Source organism: Lissotriton vulgaris, chromosome 9, assembly GCF_964263255.1.
Source record: "Lissotriton vulgaris chromosome 9, aLisVul1.2, whole genome shotgun sequence".
Lineage (NCBI taxonomy): Eukaryota > Metazoa > Chordata > Amphibia > Caudata > Salamandridae > Lissotriton > Lissotriton vulgaris.
Window position 1 is genome coordinate 1,124,341,617 of NC_141697.1, and position 22,575 is coordinate 1,124,364,191.

General features: G+C 43.9%; 1 protein-coding gene across 2 annotated transcripts in view; it reads right to left on the minus strand.

The window, feature by feature from the left end:
* CACNA2D3 (calcium voltage-gated channel auxiliary subunit alpha2delta 3) overlaps positions 1-22,575 on the minus strand; it is a 2,559,454-nt gene that overhangs the window by 1,570,824 nt on the left and 966,055 nt on the right. The window lies entirely within an intron of this gene.

Consider the following 22,575-nt stretch of genomic DNA (forward strand, 5'->3'; position numbering starts at 1 on the left):
GAAAAAACAATCAAATACATTAATGTGTGCAAAACTATGAAAAGTTGTGAGAGCTCCTTTTTTGTGCTAGTTAAATATGAGTATAGACTTTACTATCAGACACCCTCTTGCCTTAGCGTAGAGAAGTGGTCTCTATTTGCTTCTATGGAATGGATGGCTTTTTTCCAAGTGGGTCACTAAGCGTAATTTACGCCCCTATACACCGGTTTCACAACCCCCATATTACAGAAAAATTGGTAAAGGGGACTTTATACCGCACTGAGACATAATGGGATATGCCACTCCTCATTTTAACTTTGCGCCAATTTACATTTGCATATTGTCTGTCACATATCGATGCAAAGCTCCTTTGTGAATCATACCCTCTTTACGCTGGGGGGCACAGCCACGTATGGCACATACTAGGGGCCCTATGGTTTCATACTGGCTCACTGACATCTTTGCCACTATAGGATGAATACCCATTTTACTACGTCTGCCCATTGAGATATGCCCTTTTCAATATGGCACCTATTTATAGCAGCACTTCACACCATTGTGGCCCGTACAACTCCATCCCCACACTTAATCTATCATGTCATCCGTGAACTACCACACATTGTATACTCCGGTAGTCCAACGGCTTTCATTACCTTAGAAGACCACACCTGAAGCCATTCTGATTGCCATGACATACAAACGCCACCCCCTTCTCCTTGCTCACTCACTCAGAGTTGGCAAAGACATGGGTAGCTCATCACGCAAGTTAGGCACTGGAATCTATGAGTAAAGGGACACTTTCTTGCAATATTTGCAAATTTATTATTCGAGATGGAGACTTATGTGCATTCTCCCTTACTAGTTTTTAACCCACTAAATAGCGCAGTCTCTGCTACTACTTGATGGTATCAAAACCTTACCACTTTTGCGGAAGTCTTCATTTCCCTGACAACCTTTCTGTTATGTGTGTGGTGGACTCTTCACCAGTGTGTTACATGCCTGTCTGTTTGTCTGCAACTGTTTTTTTTTATGCTTTGCAATCTTGCACCTTCACATTCAAAGGCTGATTCACCATGGCATGTAATAAATACAATAGTGGCATGCATTTATTACAGTATTATACTGAGGCCATGGTTATCACCTAATACCAGTTTGTCTTTCACTTCTGTCGTTGTTTATCAATTTCTGGTACACTTTATACTCTTATATCCATCATTGTGAATATGATTGGGTATGATTGGCACCTAACTATGGGCCCGATCACGATGGTGGACGGACTGTCGTGATTGGGACTACCCGACATGCAGTTGAGGGTACCACAGTAGGCATTTTGATCTGACCACCACCACGGCAGTCACAGTGCCTATATTTTGCATTGCGGCAGATGCTGCTGGAATGCAAAAAAGGGACACTGCACACATCTATGTGTGTCCCGTGTCTGGGGGTCAGAGGGTAAGGGGGCCAGCTAGGGGCCCCCAATGTCCCCTTCTGCCAGCCCTTTCTTGGCGGATTCACTGCCATAAAAGGGTCGGCAGAAATGGCACATCGTAATGCCTATGGTGGTGCCTGGCAAGCACAGCCTCCATTGTAGGAATTACTCTGCCTCCACCACACCAGCGGGCTCAAGGAGCCCATCGTTTTGTGTGGTGGTGGGTCGTGCCAACCGCCAGCAAACCGCCTGCCATTCTAATGTGGCGGGCTGAAAACACGCTTAGGATGGCAGTGAGACTGCCGCCAACGGGCTGTCAGTGGCGGTCTCACCGGCATCCTAACCAGCCTATATCTTCTCAAAGCCCAATCCACAGTAAATTAGGAAGCAAGAAAGACCGAAGTTCAGAGTAAACATAAGAGAGAAAACATGTAGCATGCGTGGAAATCAAACAACAGTATGCTCTAAGGAAGAAAGAGAGATAAATGGAGATGATAATAGGGCGTGTAAAACATAGGTAATTAAGAGATGCTGTGAACAGTGCAAGGTGTAAGAGGAGTGACAGAGTGACAGAAAAGGTGTTAAAGTGACAAACTGAAAGAACTTCACGACAGAGTGCAAAAATGATAACAACGGTAAAAGAAAAGGAGTATTCAGAAAGATGATTGGCGCCGAGAGGAGAGCCAGGTTAGAGAAAGCTGCCGTATTCCAATCTCTCATTGAGTCCTTTTGGGTGAATTGAACACAGCTTGTGCATCCAATAAAGTTCTCTTTGAAGTAGAATTTTTTTTGGGTCAATGCCGGTAGGTTTCTTCACCATCTCCAAAATTTGGAAACGGATCTGGCTTGCATTGTGATTATGATGCGTGAAAAGAGCTGCTACACAGGATTTAAGATTCTTATTTCTGATGTTACTGCGGTGTTCTTTCATTTTGTTTTCCCAACATAGTGCAATCCACAAGGACATATCAAGAGGTATACAACGTTCATAGTGTCGGAAGTAGCATTCACTTGCAGGTGAATGGGGGTTCCTTGAGTGGGGTGCATCACGATGTTGCCTGGAATGAAATTGTGGCAATTGGTACAATTGTGGCAGGGGATCGTGCCTTTGTATGCCGTCAGTTCAGTGGGGCGTGGTTTCATCATTTTTTGTAGGTTTATTGAACGTTGATAGGCGAAAATTGGATAGTTTTGGAAAATCTGGTTGAAATCAGGTTCCAGTTGGAGAACTTGCCAGTGCAAGTTCTGTGCAATCAAACATACACCAACTCCTATTTGCCACCAAGAGAGAAATAAACCAACACTTACACGCTAGCACGCTAATTCGCTACCACAAAGTGCAGAGAATACCAAGAGGTTTACGAATCCCGCTCAAATCCACTCTCTGCAAAAACAACATCAGGTTCACCGAAAGGTGGTTTGGAATTTTGAATAAGTGTTCATTGGAGTTAATCCTTTTAATTGTAGAAGAACTTTCAAAAATGCTTGAAGAATTAACAACAGAAGTTACTCAATTGAAGGAAGACCTTGCACTGTTCACAGCATCTCTTAATTACCTATGTTTTATAATTACCTATGTTTTACACGCCCTATTCTCATCTCCATTTATCTCTGTTTCTTCCTTAGAGCATACTGTTGTTTGATTTCCACGCATGCTACATGTTTTCTCTCTTATGTTTACTCTGAACTTGTGGCGGGGGATCGTGCCTTTGGTTACTCTGAACTTGTGGCGAGGGATCGTGCCTTTGTCTGTCAACCCATACATTTTAATGCCTTCCAACACACTCTTAAGTCTCATGACGTGTTCACACTTAGCTTTCTCATAAATAAGTATGTCATCCTGAAAGTATGCCATGCTAGGCATTTCACTGACCAAATAGTCCATCAGTCATTGTAACACAAAGGAAACCAATGACAGGCCAAAGGGCATTCATATGTAGTGTTAATCATTATCTGGTGTTACGAAAGACGGGAGATGTGTAGACTCCTTAGACAATTCTATCTAATTATAAGCCGCAGACATATCGAGAGATGTGAAAATTACCTCCCCATGAAGTGTAGCTAACATAGTTTTTATGGTGGGAGGAGGTTGGTAGTCCTCCCAGATGTTAGGATTAAGGTTGCATAAGTTGCTACACTTTCTTATGGATTTGGCAGAACCACCAAGGACAATCATTCTCAGCACTCAATTGGTTCAACTATTCACTGGGCACACAACTTCTCAAGTTCAGTTTTCACTCTTACCTTAATATTATAGGCACTTTTAGCACTTTGGGCCCGATTCCGATCTCTTTCGTAAAGCAAACCGAATGACTCGTGTCCGGAATGCTTTCTGTAAGACTTGTGTCATGGGAGTCCGACCGAACAAGTACGATGCATTTGAATGCATCCGGATATGATGCGGTTGGACTCCCATTGACTTCAATGGAAGCCAGTGTACCGAACCCGTACACATGCTCCCATTCACAAAAGGGGTGGATGGGGATCATCTTCCACCCTGTGGCGGGCACTGCTTGGTGTCTGCCACACTGGGCATGGTCTGAAAGTGAAGCCCCAGCGGTACCCTCACAGGCACAAATCTGAGGGCCCTGGGTAAAGGGGGGCCATCTATGGGCCCCCAAAGACTGATTCCAGCAGCCTTTTCGATCCGGGCAAATGGAATCGTAAAGGCTGTCTGAATTGTTCATCGTACTTGCTTGCTTGGAAAACCTACTCCATAGAGCTGTACAATTTGGCTCCTGAGGGCTCAATCTCTCTGTATGCCTTCCGGAAATGATTCGGTCCATGCTAAAGGTTTCAAGGCATCGTACTTGCTCATTCAGAATTGGGAACGAGTCGGTTGGAAACAAGGGCTTCTGATCTGAAATCTGATTCGGAGACCTTCCGACTGAGATCGGAATTGGGCCTTTATGTACAACTGATCAAGCATTCTCTTTTAAGTTTATGTGATGTTGCAGTCCCTTCAATTTTCCTAACCTATCTGTGAACATTTCAGGATATTCACTAACCCATTTACAGTCATTTGGTTGACATGCACTTGGTTAGGGTCTTGCACTATGTTAACGTCTACTTGCTTTTTCCTACCATCCCAACAAATTTGATCCATGCTTACTTATCAAAGCAAACTGACCTGTTTCATTATTTTCAAATCATAATGAAGGTTCATGTTTTCCTAGAAATTCCATGCTTTTTCCCATATGCAAAGATGTTGATAGAGAATTCTTTAAGTTGAATACCTTCTAACCTGGCAAATTAATCTTCACTTATCAAAGTGTAGGGTGACCCCGAATCTTCCATTATCCTCACGTTTAAGTCACTAATTGTTTTATCACAAAAGGGTCTTGTAGTTTTTGTGTTACTGATTGATGCTACTTCAAATACTTGACTTATATCTGTTTTGGGATGAATAACATCATCAGAATGTCATCATCCCCATCAGATACATCATCATCCAATGATTTTGGAGTGTGGTTTTTCCACCCTTCCTATCCCCTACTTGGCTTGCAAATGCGGGCAAAAGGCCCCTTCTCTCCACACAGTATAACTTGAGAGCTGGACAAATCTTGACGTTGCCTAAATGTAGTTTGCTTTCATGTCGAAAGCATGACAAATCATTCTATTCATAAACACTATTATTTGGGCAGTGAATACTGCCGTAATATATGTAATATTCATTTATTGTTTGGAATTGATCAAATTACATTGAATTGACAAGGTATGCCTTTCCCCAATAGTGCAGGCAGTTATCCATGGAAGGGTTAGTTCACCATGGTAACAGTAAAAATATAATGCAAACAGTCCAAAATTCACAAGAGGGCTGCCACGTTGTGGTGCTAAGTGTTTTTTACAGCAGAGCCCTGAAGTCCCAAAATGGAATCACTTTGTGTACATCATGTATGCTTTTGATCAGGGTGTGAGCCTTGACTGGCTTTGGAACGCACAGCGGGTTGAGAAATTGGCAAAGGCGACTACTGGCAATGAGGAGAGATGGTGAGAAACACTCAATGGTAGTCTCAGCAGTCCCAGAGGTGATACTGATCACACTACAAACATGCCTGAAACAGTCATCAGGTACAATTGTTGCTTCAGCACCAACCAACTTCAACAGCCAAGCAACCATCTTAATCACTGTGGAATACTCTCTACTGCCAAAAGAAGGATTCACGTGGTCAAAGCACTTTATTTCCTACTGATGACACCAACATTCAGGCAGCAACTGCCTCCACTATAACCCTCAACTCCCTAACTTCCCTCATTCCGTCCTGCATTCCATCCATAGGAACCCAACACTGACCCTTTAAGGCAAATTTCCATCTTGCCCACATTTAGCCTCAGTACTCTGTGGTTTATCAAATGGGCTACCTCACACAGTCCTCTTTTCCTAGGTTGGTAAGATTAATATCTGGGGAGAGAATGTGGCCTTATGGCTAGAGCCGTCCACCTCGAAGCTGAGTCTCGGCAACGCCGCTCAACTTCCTGTGATTCCTAGCAAATCACCTAATCTCCCCATGCCTAACAAAAAATGAATGTGTCCATCTGTAACGAAACTGATGCTTATGTAAAGCGCTGTGATACCTGATATCTTCTGGTCAAGTTTATGCTACATAAAACTCTTTAAAACATTTTTCAAAAATATATCAAGACCGTTGATTTACAGATAGATTTGGGTATGTAGAGGAATGAGAGTTCTAGTCATGATAATTAAAAAATGATCACATGATAATGATATTAACAGGCATTGAGACATCACTTCCCAACTTTGCTTACCTGAACACAAACAGGAAAAGTTAGACATTTTGGGCCTCATTACGATGGTGGTCGGAGGAGCGTCCGACCACCATCGAAGTGAGATGGAGACCGGCTGACAAGTAGTTGACGATTCCACACGCCATATTATGATGTCTCCACCATGTAAGCAGTCAGAAACATGCCTTTTACTATTGCAGCTTGTGCTGTGGCCCGGAAATGGGCTGAAACACAAGCCACAGTAGTAAAAGTCATGTTTTAAACATCCATGAACTGTGTGCCAGGCACCATCAGGTGCATGGCACACAGTGCATGGATGTTTGTGGGGCACCCCATGTTCCCCCTCTGGCCACAGAGCGGATGCCCACTGAGGTCAGGGACCCTACTAGTGGCCCCCAAAGTCCCTTTCTGACAGCCTTTCCATAGCGGTGGGACCGCCATGAAAAGGTTGTGGGAACTGTGGGAACTGGACATCGTAATCCCTACACGCCTGTCAGAGGTGGCAGTCTTTCCACCCACCCACTGTGCTCTGACCGCCGGTATCTTAATATGGAGGTCGGACCGTTTCTCTGGATGTTGGGCGGACCGCCACTGAGGGCCTGTCATAGTGGTCTGCCAGGCATCCTAATGAGACCCTTCATGTTCAACCGGGCAGAAAATCTTTAAACTGTCTCATTTTCATGTCCTACATCCAAGTATCAGACCAATCCTTAAGAGCGGTATTACAAAATCCATCATGTTGAAGGATGAGATAAAAAATCAGGTGAATGAGAAAAGATAGATCCAATTGATCAGCAACTGCTACCATATCATCAATCAACAGCACCAATACAGTCTCAGTGTCATTACAAAGTCTAAGGTGCACATCTAGATACCACTGAGAATCCAGCAAACCCTGATGGTAGACAGTGAAAACCTTAGGAATAGCATGTACTGGCAGGGCTCACCAGTACTAGTCTAGCAGCTTGTAGATTCACTGTGTCTTGATACACTGATTGCATTAAGTTATCAGAAATCTCACCTCTGCGTAAGAAGACATTAAACATTCTCTTGACTGATCGTAAGTTAAGGGACACGATTTCATTACCCCCTACAAAGTGCTTTAAGTCTTGCAGCTGTGCTTAGTATCTGCTATCAAGTATGAGAATCCCTATGGTAAATTCAAAAGCTTAATAAACTTAGAAAAAGTTAGTAAAAAAGTTTTTGTAGCTCTACTAATCTAATTGTGAAATAAATATTTAATTACTTAAATATAAGAAATTATACCAAACTTATTTTGCTGAGTTTAAGGTAAAAAATAAATTCCCACGTAAAGAAAAAAATACTTTTTTTAAACTATGCAACAATATTTATTAAAAGTGATGTATGGGAATAATTCAAATTAATATATTATTTTTAGATTTCTTTCATACTATTAAATGATATTCATTCATATGTGTAACTATTTGTAAGAATTTAATTTCATTTACATTAATTCCCATGGTATTTATTTTAAATCCCTAGCTACTTTATTTTCTATGGGAGGGTGTTGCCGTACCAGTGGTTGAGCATGTGTGGTACTGGACTCACTTCAGCTCTAAGCGGAGGTAATTGACTACTGTTGGGTCCCTTTATGGCTGTAGTAACTTTAGAAGAGCAGTTTGAGAATAGCAATGTGCTTACTCTTTTGTGAGTGTGTTTTCCTCCCTAAACCCCTCCCTATCCGTACCTTAACCCCTCTTTATTTCCCCCTAAATTCCATCTATTTTGTAGTAAGTATGCCTCTTTTATTTTCACAACTCTACTTGGTCCCTCTCACATTTACTACTAAGGCCCCGATTACGATGCCGAATGGACCGGAGTCTGTCCGACTTCAGTTGGGAACTGGAACCGAACTACCTCCTGTCGTCAGTTCCAGCCCAGCAAGTAGGATGCGACCAACCCTGTTCCATCGCAATCCTATACTTTACAATGGGAGCATGCATTCCGAATGCAATGCATGCTCTCATTGTAGAGAGCAGAGGCGCAGTTCATCCCTGCACCTGGTGGCAGGCACTTCAAGTCGCCTACCACCTGGTGCAGAGATCAACAGGAAGGCACCATAGGTGCCCCCGAGGCTGCCATTTGGCAGCCTTGCGCCCTTGGGGGCAGCAGCCTTGCTCCCATTGGGGTCCTGCCGGGGGCCCCCAAAGTCAGATTCCCAAAGCATGGGCGTCCTCAGAAATTTTTCCAGGGGGGGGCAAAATGTTAACGTCATCACCATCCTCCGACATGTGTGTCAGGTGGGGCACACGAAACACTGGGGCGCAGAACTAGGATAGACTCAATTAAATGCCAGGAATCCAGGACATGTGACTGACCCTGCCACGGGCCAACAAACAACACCTGTAGGAAAAACGCTAAACTTTCTGACAGGTGCTTTATCTCTGTATGCTAGGTGTGCAGACTTCTGGGTCCTCGATCCAACATCAATGAAGGCTGCCTTCAGCACGATTCGATTTTTATCAGAATACTTTAAAACAGCCTATGATTAAAGCACCAGATTAAATATACTGTATGCACAGTGTATGTTAGGGATTATTTGTAGCACACATATTTACCAATATTGGCTTCTTGGTGCTAGAATTCATGATAACTTTTATTCAAAGTTAAAGCACAACGCCAAAATTAGTCATAAATAATGCAGCAATCACACACGCTAGTGATTTGACAGTGGGTGGTCCCTTTACGAGAATTCCCCGGGCATTGCTAAATTTTACACACATTCAATTAATTTATACAAAATAAAATGTATAGGTCCAAATGTTAGCTATAATTTTGAAAAGAAACTCAGAGTCCCTTTACGTGTAGTCAATGTCAAACTGACATCGTGCGCACGTTTAGGGATACAATAATGGCCAGCTCCCTTATGCGGAAGCCCGGCACCGTAAATGTGTGGCACATGCGGCGACCGCAGCTGCGCCACATCGCAGGTCCAGGGATGCTGAGTCTTACACAGTGGTCGAAGTGGGGGAAAAAAAGTAGGGGAACAGTGGGCGGAGAATCAGAGGGTGGGAATAACCCAAGTATTGGATCTGTGGGTGGAGCCAGAGGTGTGGCTAGAAAGCGCAGACATCCCAATTTTTAGTATTTGTTTGGCATTTCACTGCCCAGTTTAATCAACCAATGGATACACATGAATATTTAAGGTTATAATGAGTTATTGACATTAAAATATATTCACAAAGTGGGATACGCGTCTAATCACGGAATGTACCAAATACGATAAAATGTGGAAACACAAGCCATTTGTCTCAGAGCCATGGTGTTTCTGTCATCAGCACTTCACCCTTTTTCAACAACAGCAGTTCAATTATGAATGGCAAAATATCCTAGTTTGCAAATGTTTTCTCTAAAATTATGGCTCTGCCATATTTGCCTCATAATGCAAGATCGGCTGCATGATCTGACCATTTAAACTAATAAATTGTTTGCAGCTCAAACATATCAAAAGTTAATATAAAATGTGACGTGTTGCTGCGGAGTGGATGGCCTATTGTAAAGGTTGACTGGTCACCTTTTTCACTGCTGCATTAGTATGTTACACTGGTACTAATAAGGCAAAATCTTTCCAGAGACTGTTAGCATGTGTACACACGTCAAAATAATAAAATATCTGAAAATATACTGCATTACGCTGCAGCCTTTTTTTTAATGCATAATTTAGTCAACACTACGGCATAATGTTGTCATCCTTTGCTGCATAATTAATTCCAGTGGCCTCACAGCAGGCAGCACACGTTAAAAGTGCTTGTGAATGAAGCAGGGAGACTGTGAAGTTTGCAAACTTAGTTTAGTGTGTGCAAATCCTGCATTGCCAATCCCTGGTGAATTGCAGCTACTGCTGCTGAAACAAGGCCAATGGAGTTACCTTTGGGTGAGGCAGACTGGCCTCAAGGGCAGGGCCAGCCATAGCACTGGTGGTGTCCTATGCATTAATGTTTGTTAGTGCCCCCCAATTACCACCTCTGGCATGGATTCCCTCACTACCACCCTTTAACTGTGCCCCCCAAGTCTCCATAACCACTCTCTCTCAGATGCATTTAATTTGATTTACAGTGCCACTCATACCATTGTAGGGTATCAGAGCACTTTACATCACACACATTGCACAGAGACAATCAATATGTGTGTAAATCACTGTATAGAAAATGTTACATAAGACTAAGGACTACAAGGTGTAGGAGTCACATGACAACCATACTAGTAGCCCGTATAGTTTTATAGTGATTGGTCTGGAGATACACAATACACGTAATTTAAAACGTAATACCATGGTTGGGGGTTCTCCTTAATAATCAGAATTGATTTCTGTCCAAAAGAACACTTTTTGGGACATTAGGATAATCAAAAACTGGGGGACGGGGGGGGGACATAACGCTCGAATGTATACCTTGCAGTTTGTATGCAGCTCTTAGATGACAGTTATTAGCTCACTGTTCTAAGTTAGGATTTTAACTTATAAACTGCAAGTAACAAAAGGATCTCAGACAGAAGCAGTAGCCCACTGACCTATTTACATTATGTGCACTTTGTGATCTGCATGGCGCATGTTCTTTGCAGCCGGCACATTAACCCTCTGTGCTACCTTTCCATGAGTCAAAACTTCCACTAGACAATATTCTGATCTCTCTCTAGGAAGAACATTAATCACCAGAGTTATCATGACATTTTTATTGTTGCCGAAAATGGCTGGAAGCCAGGAAGGAGGCAGCAAACGTTTTTAAAACCATAATATACTTGCAAACATGATGCCTTCACCTAAAGTCAGCAACCGGTGCGGTCACACTGGTTGCACCGCCCTAGAGCTGGCCCTTCTCAAGGGTTCTGTGACCTCAGTGACTCTTGTTCTAGGGTGTGCTGCTTCATAGGCCTGCCCGCAAGACTGGAGGTGACCTTCAGTATGGATAGTGGTGGACAAGCCTTGAAGGTTAACCTACACTTGTCATGCTAGGGTCCACCTGCTGGTGCGAAGACACCAGGGCTTCTAAGGTTTTGCAAAGCCTTCTAAGGTCTAGCATGTGATCGTGCTCTCGCAGGAGAGTGGTCTGGTGGGCTGGTTATTAAGGCTGAACCTGGTTCCCAGTTCCAAATTCAGCAGCTCTGATCATAGTGCCACATCCTCTCCCCCACTGAACTCCGTACTGCCCACTGAGAAAACCTCACTGTTTTCAACTACAACCCAATTGTTGCCCGCTATAAACACCTGGAGGCGCAATTTAAATTACGCACTAGACAAGAGCAATATGCGGCCTACAAAAAAAAAAAGGAACAACATCCTAAAAGAAGCAAACACTTACAGGGAATGCAAAATTTAGCAAACCATGGGAAATGCAAGCAGGAACAACATGGTTACCTTAATGCTTTTACACTCACTATTCAGAAATCAGTGAGTGCTTTTTCCTGAAAAGTTAAGGACACAACTACAGGGCCCTGAATGGACCCATTTCAAAGGACATTGCTTATATCCTTACAAAACGTAAGCAGTATGGTAAAAAGACCACATCCCTGGACGCAGAGCCGCAGCACACATTTTGTTTTCCAATCCACACATTTTGGTACCTCCAGGATTGGTGTACTAGTTCCAAGTCCAGGAAAAACAAAGACAAGAAAACAAAAATAGTGCTTCACTGGCAAACTCTGTAAAAGTGGCGCTAATGTATTTCAGTGTGAATAAAATCAGTTTGGCCAGTTTGCTACCACTCTGTCTGACTTTATTTAGTTATTTATCTTTTTTTCACATTTTTAGCCTTTTATTCCCAATGCTGCACTTTGGAATTAAAATGTCAGAAAAATACTACATTCCCAGCAAAAGCGTCTTTCTTTTTTGGATCCATTTCACAGGGAAGCAAATAAAAGAAAGGAGAGGAAAGAGAGAGAGAGAACCCTGTCTTAAAGTCACAGTTTTTATGGGCGTCCACGGGTGGGGCAAGGAAGGTCGCTCCATGGGGGGGCAAGCGCCCCTCCTTGCCCCCCCTGCGGACGCCCATGTCCCAAAGCCTTTTTATGTCAGAAAGCCCAGTACAGAAAGGCTGTGGGAATCTGCTATCGTGTTCCCTCGGTCGGAAGGAGCTAGCTGAGGGAGAACTGACGGCTTTCTGAATGGCCGATGGGCTCTCCCAGACCGTCGGAGGCCATTTGGAAATCTGATTCGGATTCCCTTCTGACTGACCCCATCAAAAGGGGTTGCTCGAAAAGCAATCCAACCAGACGATTACGATGCGGTCTGAAGCCCACGTCGTAATTGGGCCCATACTAGTAAACTTGCATTTGAGAGGCTCTTCCCATAGTAAAGATAGGAAAGGTGGAGTTGGAGATTTACACTTGTAGGCTTGTGAGCAGCATTTCGTATTACTTTAGTAGTACTAATGTAGTACTACTAAGCGTACTGAAAATAAAGTTTGCAAATGTTTCCCATACGTGTGGAAATAAAGGGCCTGATTCACAGAACTAACTTAAGACAAAATCCTAAACTCACTACTTTTGGTATTTACAGAAGTTAGGATTTTGTCTGAAGTTTGTCTTAAAACAGAGTTAAGACAGACTTAAGACAGACAAGTCAGGATTTTGTCTTAAGTCTGTCTTAAGACAAATTTAAGACAAAATCCTAACTTCTGTGAATACCAAAAGTAGCAAGTTTGGGATTTTGTCTTAAGTTAGTTCTGTGAATCGGGCCCAAAGATTTGACACAATTATTTTGCAAAAATATTAATGATAGTGCAGTTGCTGCAGCTTTCTTGTCTCAGTAGCTACTGTTCCCACATTGCTGACTTTATATGAGTGATGTGACAAACATAGAATCAACACATTTTCTAGCTCACCCCTTCACAAGCTTGGGCCACTGAGAGTGGGCTAATAGTTTTGCACACATACAGTGCATTTAGCACATGTGAAAATTTACTGAGTATTTGGACATGTATAAAATATGCTTTCTAACGAACTTCAGCAAAAAGATGTTCATGAACTGGATACTTACTATGTCGATGTATAACTTGCAAAATGAAAAGTTGACATAGCTAACAGCACCCACAAGGCGTGGATTCTACAAAGTATTCTGTTTAAGCTATCCCAAATTCGAAACGATAGCAGTAATAGCAAAGATAGTACATTAAAATTAATCCCAGGCTGAACTAATATGTCATTTTTATGAAGCTTCGAAACAGATGACTAATTAAGAATCAGTATCGTGGTGGGTATAAACACTCAACTCCACAGTCAATGAAAACAGCAGCAAATTAAATCACAGTGAAAGACTACCTCAGTAAAGGTGCCACTACAGTTTATTCAATTGTTATGAGTCTCAGTTTCTGAGATTTAAAACATGTAGGGCCAGATGTATCAAGGCTTTTGCGACTCGCAAAGGCCGAAATTCGCAGAATTTCGGCCTCTGTGACTCGCAAACGACCTTTTAGCATGATTTGGAATGTATGAAAAAATCGCAATTTAAGGAATCGCTAAAAATTGCAATTCCTTATTTTGCCATAGCATTTAAGAAATCGCAATTTTTATGATTCCTTAAATGCTATGTATGTAGCAATTTCAATTTGCGAATTTGGGTTAAGAAATCGCAAATTACCACCAACTTGTAGTTGGTGGTAATTTGCGATTTCTTTTAAAAATGCCCTATTTGGCATTTGTAAGGGTGGCATGTGACGCACATACATGCCCATAGGGCATGTATGTGCGCCACATGCACACACTTGTAAATTTCAGGGGTGCAGCAGGGTGTCTTTGAGACACCCCTGCACCCTTGAAATAATTCTCAAATTGCGATTAGCAAATTGTGAATTCGCAATTTGAGAATTATTGCACTATCGATCCTATGGGCCTCCTGGCCCATAGGAATGCATTGGAAATGATTCCTTATTTGCGAATTCGCAAAATGCGAATTCGCAAATAAAGAATATTAAGGAATCGCTACAAAATTGCGATTTTGTACATACATTCCATTTTGCGAATTCTAAATTGCAAATCGGAATCTTGATACATCTGCCCCGTAATTTCCAGTCCCGTTTAAACAGTAAAATACTTGGAAAATAGTGTATGGATTTAAAATATTTGAGATGGTTATGTTTTTGTAAAAGGGGTTTACACATATTAGTATGTTTGCTAATATTACTCAAGTGTTAAATTACTTTTGTTTGAACTTTGAGCATGTGAAAGGTCAATGCACGCTTAATTTACACATCTCTTATTCACATTAAAACATGTTAATGGGATTGGCGTATTTATTTTCGTAAATGGAAAAGAGCAGCCCAATATATAGGCGGTGCCTTGGCGTGATAGCCTTTATCTCCGAGAACCATTACTGCCCCGCACTGTACTCCCTGGTGTGAGGAGAATGGAAATGCTAATTCAAAGTGCTGCTTTCCCTCCATGCTGAGTAACCATGCCACCAGAGCATGGATTTTTATCTTGTTATTGTTTCCCACTCACTAGAAAGACATTGTCAAATTAGAGGAGACCTCCCGGGAATTCTATTGTAGTCTGCATTTTTGACTGCTTAATTTCTTCCATGCCTAAATGTTCCCAATTCTCATTCTTTTGAGTCCAGCTCACAACCTAAAGTGAAAGAGCATATTTCGGTTTTCAGAAATATTAGCTGACACCCTCATAGCAAAAATAGTCTTTTGTGTAAAGCGGGCGATAACATGCAATTGAAACTGGAGCGCTTTATTACGTTAATTAGACTTCTTTACGAAATTATAAAGACAACCCTTTCTCCATGAAAAAATCAAAGTAATATATTTTTTTAATTCAAATCCTTTTAATGACGGATTACATAAAACTGCTGGAAACAAGTGAAACACCATCAAGGGGAGAGATAAACATTCCTTTCCTGTCAAAGAAAGCAGCAACTGCATTTTTGCCAATCCATATTAAGGTATTAATGACGTGATAGAGTGTGAAGCAGAGGTGTACATTATAGCCTTATAGCCCGCCGTAGAGGGCTATACCAGCTATTAAAGGCCCTCTCCAGCGTTAAAGGCCCAGAGCCGAAGGCGAGGGCCTTTAACAAGGGAGAGGGACTTTAATAGCAGTATAGCCCATCTACAAAGGGCTATAAGGCTATTAGAGCATTCTGTCACTAGAGGACAGAATGCTCTAACAAAAAAAACAAAGCCTTTTGGGAGCGTGAGGGGATTGGAATCCCCTCAGGCTCCCCGAAGCCTTTGTTCACAGCCAGAGCTGTGAACAAAGAAACATTGGAATGTTGGAGCTCCAGGCTTATACCAGCCATTATAAACCCAGAGCACTCCATTGTTTTCAATGGAGCTCCCAACATTCCAATGTTCTAATTTCTATTAATTGATGGCAAAAGGAAATAAAAATCCAGCACACAATGGAAGTCAAGTACGTTTTACGCATACCCACCACTGAATACAACATAGAAAGGGCTATCCAGTAGCAATCAGTAGTGACTTGTTAACCTTAAGAAACATAGAAGCAGCTGAGTGCTTATGAACAGAACAGCTTGAGCTCCTCTTCCTTGCATTCAGCATCAGCATCAAACTTGGAAGGTCAGTCAAACCCAGGATGAAGCCCTGAGATTCAGCAGACTTCTGGTGCACTGATGGCATGCTGTGGAGGGGGTCAGATGTTGGTTGCTGATGCAGCAGGCAGAGACGATGCTTCAGGTTTATTGGATCCTGCCTGGGCCTTCAATTGCTCGGTCCATCCTCTGCCCCTATTGAAGAACATAATTAGAAGGCCAAGGAAGCTTGAGAGGTATGCAGCTAATGATGAAGTAATGGTGCTGAAGTGATGTCCTTCTCTATCGAGTTTTAAGATGAAGATGGTTGATTTGAAAGGAGTGTACAGAATAGAAGTTCTGTAGTTAGGTGATATTCCATTACTCTCCCTTCGTACTTGGACATTTGCTGGGCCACCACTGTAACTAATTTAAATAAGGGGTTAATTTGTTTATTTGTAGGTCTTTTTGTGGGTTCGCCAGCAAGAATGTATTTTCCAGGGGATTGAAACGCTGCTGCCAACCTTCTCTGCAATAAGGGCAGCTGGAGCACGCCATCAGCTTGCCTGGCAAACCTGCACTGGTAGCCAATATGCAAAAGTGCCAGTTACAAACCTCCATGCACAATAAGCACTATATACCACAGGACCCATAATTCTACAAGACTAAGTGGAATTCTATATTCCAACCTGCGATCTGAGATCATCGATTCTTGCACTTGTCCAAGCCAAGCCAATAAAAATAGTCAGATCTGGTGGCCGCTCATCTTCTCACCTGGCTGTGGCCCAATGGAACACTTTACCCATAGATCTTCGTCTTACCGACAACCATATCTGGTTTAGGAAAGACCATAATGTAGTATCTCAGCTATCATAAACTTATCTCAGTTTCACAGTTGAAAGGTTAGGGAGCATCTTAGTGCCATAATATCTCCTTAGGGATGAATGTTGCACTCTACAAATTCAGTAAATAAATAAAGAAAAAAAAACTTTTAAGGATTTCTCAATGTCCTTTATCCATTTGGTTTTCATTCTTCACCCTTCATTCGCTTATTTGTGCGCTTGTCCCTTTTGTCTCTACAATTTAGCTGAAAATGGGTCCTATATTGTGAATATGGCAGCCAAAAGCCTCTACAGTCACAGTTCTGGGGGTACAGGAAGCATCTCAATGTATAGTTATTGGGCTACAAGAAAACATCAAACAAGCACATTCCGAAATTAATGGACACAGTCATGAGAGTTTTAAACTTTTTACATATGTAAATGTATGTTTGTCCTGCCATCCACAAATGAGTTGTCTTTGAGTACAGAAACCTATTTTCAAATGGTTTTCAGTTTACTGGATTTAACTTAAAACAACAAGAGGTTAGCTACCAGCACTGCTGGCCCCCAGAAGCAAGGCAATTGGTGCATGTGGGCTGCCATTGAATAGGTCAGTTATATCACGCTGAATTGCATAGGCTTCCTACAGTATTTTCCCGAGTGAATTAAGGTAATTGTAATTCCCATGTTCAAAATGCCAGTGCATGTGTCGATATTTTGTTTGTAATAAACATGGCTTCATTTATTTAGACACTCACATTAATACTAGAATCTATTTTCAAAGCTAGCTCAGAATATTATCAAAATATTGCTTTTCAGCATACATATTTCAGTCGCATGCTATACCGCACAGTTATCTCTCTTAGGGTGCTCAGAAACGTCCGCAGAGACGATTTGTGTTGCATGACAGACGCAGATTATGAAAGTAGATGAAAGACAAAGTTATTCCATATTGTTGCTCGGATAAGGGTGCTGGTGGTCAACGCCTGAGTCCAAAGTATGCCAGCTCTGGAGCAGGAATACACCAAACAGAAGTGTCCGTAAAAGAGGCTGCACACCGGTGAACTGTTGAATTTTAAGGCCTCTTGATGCTTGCAGGGGCGGCTCTAGGCTCATGGCGGCCCTGGGCCGGGAGCGTATGTAGGGGACCCCAGAAGAGGGGGTCCGGGCGGGGCGGAGCGCAGAGGCCGGTGAAGGGGGTTGGTCAGGGTGTTTGGAAGTGGAACAGAGCCGGAGGCCACCAAATTCCTGCCAGGGGCTGCCACGCAAATATGTATCCATCCTCAGAGGATTATTATATTAAGGATATGTATTGGCGTGGTGGCCCCTGAGGTTTGGTGGCCCTGTGCAGGTGCACAACTTGCACATGCCTAAGGCCACCCCTGATGCTTGCTTGCTAAACTGTGTTGACCTCTTGGCAGAGATACCTGTTCGTATTGTAGGTTTTTCACATGGATCACTGCATATCTGGTGGTATGTTTGCATGGATACAAATAGCTCTAATATTTTCAGAGAGGGGCGCTTATAAGTTTTTGTACATTAATACATATTGTTCTTAAGGTTTATCTGTGTGTGTTAGTCGGTGTGTACATGGATGATAAGAGGTGCTTGCTCTTTCTCCATACATGCATTTGTATGTTAGATTTATGCCAATACGTGCGTGGCTATGAACTGTCACTCATGGTACTTTTGATGCATTCTTTTACAAAGAATGCTGGGCATCGAAGTGGAGAACTCTTGAAGTCAGTAAAATAAAAAAAAAGACAAATTGTGAATAGCATAAAAAGGGATTTTTTGTGTTTGTAAATCCATCTGTCTATGTGTACAGCTGTGCTAATAACTTTGGTGCTGTTTGAAAAAGTTGCATAAAACTTTCCCAAAAATATATCTTCATCAACCAGGAAACTATCTTCTTCTTTGAAGTTTTGGACCTTCACCATCGTTCATAAAGTGTGAAGTTTGCGTTTTCACGGTTCCCCCTGGGCTTACTGACCGTGGAATGCTTGTAAGATATGGCTTGTGCATGCTGTTGCCCATGTTTCCGTTTATTTGTTTGTTTTTCTGTGGTTTTGTGTGCATACAATATTTGTGCATTTGTGCCTGTCCATTGTGTGCTGCTGTGTGCATGTACTATGCAGAAATCAAACTTGTTTTCTTTGTTAACGCTTGTTGAATTAAAAGGTCTGTGTGTTGTGCAGTGTGGTCATATATTGCTATAACTAATATGCAAAAGAATTATTGTTGTTGACTAACCTCTTCTTTGGTGATTAGAGTCAAATATATCTATCTCTACAAATTTGCTCTATCTACTTATCAGATGACTATAGCATCTGCGCAGGTCGCGCTGCTAGCGTTTAGCGCTATTTACATTTTTAAGCTCACCTTTTGTGGATTTTGGTTATTTTCTGTTTAATTCTCCCCTGCTTTTAATTCGCTCTCTGTGTCTGGGCTGCCCCCTCACTCCCACTTAATTCAGGAATTTGCACCGCCATTTGGCGGGTCCGGGCTCCTGGGGTTGGAATCGTGGGCGCCATCTTGGCTTGGGGTAAGTTTTTGAAGCGCGGGCGCCATTTTGGAGCGTCCTGACGCTCGAGGTGTGTAAGGAGGCGCCTATTTAAGGCGTTATTCGTGCGCTCTCTGCCCTGATCACTATAGCATCTGCGCAGGTCGCGCTGCTAGCGTTTAGCGCTATTTACATTTTTAAGCTCACCTTTTGTGGATTTTGGTTATTTTCTGTTTAATTCTCCTCTGCTTTTAATTCGCTCTCTGTGTCTGGGCTGCCCCCTCACTCCCACTTAATTCAGGAATTTGCACCGCCATTTGGCGGGTCCGGGCTCCTGGGGTTGGAATCGTGGGCGCCATCTTGGCTTGGGGTAAGTTTTTGAAGCGCGGGCGCCATTTTGGAGCGTCCTGACGCTCGAGGTGTCTAAGGAGGCGCCTATTTAAGGCGTTATTCGTGCGCTCTCTGCCCTGATCACTATAGCATCTGCGCAGGTCGCGCTGCTAGCGTTTAGCGCTATTTACATTTTTAAGCTCACCTTTATGGATTTTGGTTATTTTCTGTTTAATTCTCCCCTGCTTTTAATTCGCTCTCTGTGTCTGGGCTGCCCCCTCACTCCCACTTAATTCAGGAATTTGCACCGCCATTTGGCGGGTCCGGGCTCCTGGGGTTGGAATCGTGGGCGCCATCTTGGCTTGGGGTAAGTTTTTGAAGCGCGGGCGCCATTTTGGAGCGTCCTGACGCTCGAGGTGTCTAAGGAGGCGCCTATTTAAGGCGTTATTCGTGCGCTCTCTGCCCTGATCACTATAGCATCTGCGCAGGTCGCGCTGCTAGCGTTTAGCGCTATTTACATTTTTAAGCTCACCTTTTGTGGATTTTGGTTATTTTCTGTTTAATTCTCCCCTGCTTTTAATTCGTTCTCTGTGTGTGGGCTGCCCCCTCACTCCCACTTAATTCAGGAATTTGCACCGCCATTTGGCGGGTCCGGGCTCCTGGGGTTGGAATCGTGGGCGCCATCTTGGCTTGGGGTAAGTTTTTGAAGCGCGGGCGCCATTTTGGAGCGTCCTGACGCTCGAGGTGTCTAAGGAGGCGCCTATTTAAAGCTGCCCTCTCCCGCGCAGCGGGAACGCGCAGTGGGACGCCGTCGCTTAGCCGGAGTCGTGCCAGAGTCCTGCCCGTCTGCGCTCGTCCGCGTCGAGGTAGCGGGTGCGGGCTATGGACTCTGGATCCCTCCCTTATTAGCATCTTGTGTACCATGGTGGCGCTCAGGTACGATCGTGCGGCTCTCATCTCCATAAGAGATAATCTTCGGGTTTGTTTTCATGACCCTCTACCCCCTCTTTCAGGACCTTATGAGTGTACCTGCGGTTATTTTTCTCTGACCTCTCCCATTGGAGTCCGTCCAGTTAGCAGGACTGTTCGTGGTACCCATACGGAATGGTCCGGGCAAGCTCTTAACATATGGAGTTTGAATGTTAGATCTTTGGTCAAACACCATCAGTCACTACGTGATATGATCGACGCGGACCTTCCTGATATCATCTTCCTGACCGAAACTTGGTTACAGGACGCGGACACTGCCATCATTAACTTGGCTTTCCCCTCTACCTATACGGTGTCTATCTTAAACCACTCGACGAGGGGAGGTGGTATAGCCATGGCGACGAAATCTTGTTTCTCGGTTGAGTGGAAGGCCTTGGACCTCCCTATGTGTGAAAGCGCATCGTTTAAGGTAAAGGTCAGTCATCAATTCACCTTCAGCGGTGTGCTTATCTATCGTCCACCTGGGAATGACACCGCCTTCAAGGCTGCCCTTGTGGATGTAGTCAGTTCCTTGACCGCAACATGCTCTAATTTCAATATAGTAGGTGACCAAAATATACATCTGGATCAGTCGTCATCCCCTTCCATCAGCTCCCTGCTAGCGGACTTAGAAGCGTTGCAACTTGACCAACTGGTCACGTCCCCCACCCATACAGGAGGTCACATATTAGACCCTTTTTTTACCACCTTAGCTCGGGCTAGAGCAGCTGACCCGATGGTGGTGGGTTGGACTGATCATCTACTGGTTAAAGTGTCATGTCCCCTTGACACCCCACAACTGAAACCTGCAGGTAAACAGAGTTTAAAGCGAAATTGGCATAAACTAAAACTGGAGGAGTTTGTCAGGTTATTGGAGGCTCAACCCCTAGGCAAACTGCAGAACGTAGAACAGGGCTATGAACATTTCTGCAACTGGGTTCTTACTGCCCTCGACTCTCTCATACCGTTGCGTTGGGCAAAATGTCATGCGAAAAATCGTAGCCCTTGGTATAATGAGACGCTTGCCGAGCTTAAGAGAACCTGCCGGCAAGCTGAGAGGGCCTGGAGGAAAGCTTTTGATCCCACGTTAAAATCGCTTTACTTTGCCCAGCTTAAGTCCTACCACAGAGCTATTTGCCAAACCCGGGCCGCATACTACGCAGCTGAGTTTTCCAACAGCCCCAACCCCTCTAAGTTGATCTTCAAGGTACTTAAAGACCTGATGGGGAAACGGGCCACCTCGCAAGAAATCTGTACGGACTCGCACTGTGAAAGCCTGGCATCCTTTTTCGTGGAGAAAGTACAGAAAATCTACCGAGGATTCGCACCTGCAGCCCCCGGGGATGCTCCTAGCGAAGTAGAGGTCCTGGTGTCTGAAACCCTGTCAACCCTGCCGACTATGTCCAATGAGGTATTCGACACTCTGAGCCTCAAAATTAAATCAGGCTCTCCCTCAGACCCTCTGAAACCGGAGTTTTTCGCCTCTCTCCCGCCTCTCTGTCGTGAACCCATTATGGAGCTGATCAATCTCTCCCTCAGTGAGGGCGTGGTTCCGTTATCCTGGAAGCAGGCTGTGGTCAAGCCCATCTTGAAGAAACCTAATTCTGACCCCTTGCTCCCGGAGAATTATCGGCCCATCTCCCTCCTGCCTTGGACCGCCAAGGTCACGGAGGGACACGTGAATACCATTCTGTCTGCCCACCTCTCGCGTAACAATATCCTTGACGAGACTCAAAATGGGTTTCGTGCTCAACATAGCACTGAAACGGCTCTGCTCTTTATGATCGAGCACTTGCGATCAGTGCTAGACGCGGGGCAGACCGCGGCGCTCCTATTGTTAGACCTGAGCGCCGCGTTTGACACGGTGTCTCACGACATTTTGCTGCGGCGTCTGGAGGAAGTGGGGATTGTCGGGAAGGCTCTTAAGTGGTTCCGCTCATTCCTCTCGGACCGGTTTTTTAAAGTAGCCATTCCACCTGGCCAGTCCTCGTACCATTCTCTGGAACTGGGAGTCCCTCAGGGCTCTGCCCTCAGCCCCACATTATTTAACTTGTATGTGAAACCGCTGGCTGCTGTCGTCAGGCAATATGGCCTTACGATGACATCGTATGCCGACGACACGCAGCTGGCGGTGACACTCAGTGGGGACCCTGAGGTGACTGCGCCCAGATTCCGGGCAGGACTGATAGCTGTGGCTAGCTGGATGCGTAACAACTGCTTACAGCTTAATGCCAAAAAAAACGAGGTCCTGATTGTGGGGAAGCAGGCGGAACTCTGGGGTGACCAGTGGTGGCCTCTCGAACTGGGG